Genomic DNA, 2,090 nt, shown 5'->3' with positions numbered 1-2,090 from the left:
CCTCAACTCTGGTGCTCCCACTCATTTCTGTACTGCTTCTGGGTCGTCGTCAGCTATTGACCTTTCCTTTTGCTCTCCAGCACTCGCGGATTCTGCTCTGTGGGAGGTTGCCGCTGACCTCCATTCTAGTGACCACTTCCCCCTTTGGATTCGCCTCCTGGATGAGACTATAGCATTACCAGTGCCACCCAGGTGGAACCTCTGCAGAGCTGACTGGACACTTTTCAGCGATTTAGCTGTTTTGGAACACCGTGCCAGCGTCCATGAATGGGTCGACCATGTTACAGCCGTGATCTCCCATGCTGCTGAATTGTCGATCACACGGTCCTCAAGTCATCCCAAGAGGCGCCTTGTCCCTTGGTGGACCACTGAGTGCCGCTCAGCCATCCGAGCCCGCCGTGCAGCTCTGCGCCGCTTCAAGTGCCGTCCCTCAGCTGACAATCTTGCGGCCTTTTGGGTGGCAAGGGCCAAGGCGCGGCGAGTGATTAAAGAGAGCAAACGACGGTCATGGCAATCGTTCCTGAACTCCATCTCCCGCTCCACTAGTTCTACAAAAGTGTGGGAAGCCATCAGGAGGATCTCCGGGAAACGCAGCCAACTACCTGTCACGGCATTGCTGCATCAGGGTAGTCTACTCACGGCGCCGAGAGACATTGCCCAGACACTGGCCACGTATTTTGCGGAATCTACTGCCACTATGAACTGTGATCCAGATTTCTGCCGCTACCGCACTGCTATCGAGAGGGATCACTTGGACTTCCGGTCTCCAAATTCTGAACCCTACAACTGCCCCTTCACAATGTGGGAACTGGATTCGGCGCTGTCTGTGGCTCATGATACTGCGCCAGGTGCTGATCAAATCCTGTACAGCATGCTGCAGCACTTGTTGCTGCCATCCAAGGAAGTACTCCTGAATTGTTTTAATATGATATGGTCATCCGGCACGTTCCCTGAGTCGTGGAGGGAGGCGATTTTGGTTCCCCTCCTCAAACCAGGTAAGGACCGAATGCATCCCAGTAGTTATCGGAGTATTGCTTTGACGAGCTGTGTCGGGAAGACATTGGAACGCATGGTCAACCGTCGCCTGGTTTGGCTGCTCGAGACCAGGCAGCTCCTTAGCCACTCTCAGTGTGGCTTTCGGAGATGTCGTTCAACTATAGACAACTTGACCCTGCTTGAGGCGGTCATCCAGCAGGCCTTCTTACGTAACCAGCATTGTCTAGGTGTATTCTTTGACATTAATAAGGCGTATGACACTACTTGGCGCCGCCTTATCCTCAATCAACTCCATCAGTGGGGCTTTCGTGGCCATCTCCCCATCTTCATTTGGTCCTTTCTTTCCCGCCGCCTCTTTCGATATCGGGTTGGTAATGTGCTATCTGATTTGTACGTGCAGGAGAATGGTGTTCCTCAGGGAAGCGTTTTATGTGTCACCCTCTTTGCCGTCGCCATTAACAGTATCACGTCCACAATCCGGAGTCCTGCCCAGTGCTCCTTGTTTGTGGACGATTTTGCTGTTTTCTGTTCTTCCTCCAGTCTTGTTACTGCTAGTCGGCAGTTGCAGCTTACGATAAAGCGATTAGAGGCATGGACTGCGAAGACGGGTTTTACCTTTTCTGCAGACAAATGTGTGTGTGTTCATTTTAATCGTTCTCGACGTGCTTTTACCTCCCCTGAATTGCGTCTGAGGGGCACCATTCTTCCTTTTAGAGACACTGTGAGGTTCCTGGGCCTCACTTTTGATTCCAAGTTGTCGTGGTTGCCGCACCTTAAAGACCTCAAGGTGCGGGCCCTGAAGACGCTGAATATTTTGAAGTGTCTCAGCCATCGGTCCTGGGGAGCAGATCGGGCGCGTCTGCTGCAGTTTTATAGGGCTTTCGTTCGGTCGCGTCTTGACTATGGATGCACTGTGTATGGGTCATCGAGGCCTTCGTATCTGAAGATTCTTGACGCAGTACACCATGAGGGTATCAGGCTGGCCACTGGTGCCTTCCGTACCAGTCCCATCCCCAGCCTGTGTGCTGAGGCAGGGGAACCGCCGCTCGCCATCCGGCGGAAACTCCTCATGGTGCGACGAGTGTGTCAATTCC

The sequence above is a fragment of the Schistocerca piceifrons genome, chromosome 6, assembly GCF_021461385.2.
Source record: "Schistocerca piceifrons isolate TAMUIC-IGC-003096 chromosome 6, iqSchPice1.1, whole genome shotgun sequence".
Taxonomy (NCBI): domain Eukaryota; kingdom Metazoa; phylum Arthropoda; class Insecta; order Orthoptera; family Acrididae; genus Schistocerca; species Schistocerca piceifrons.
Note: the sequence above shows the minus strand (reverse complement) of the source record.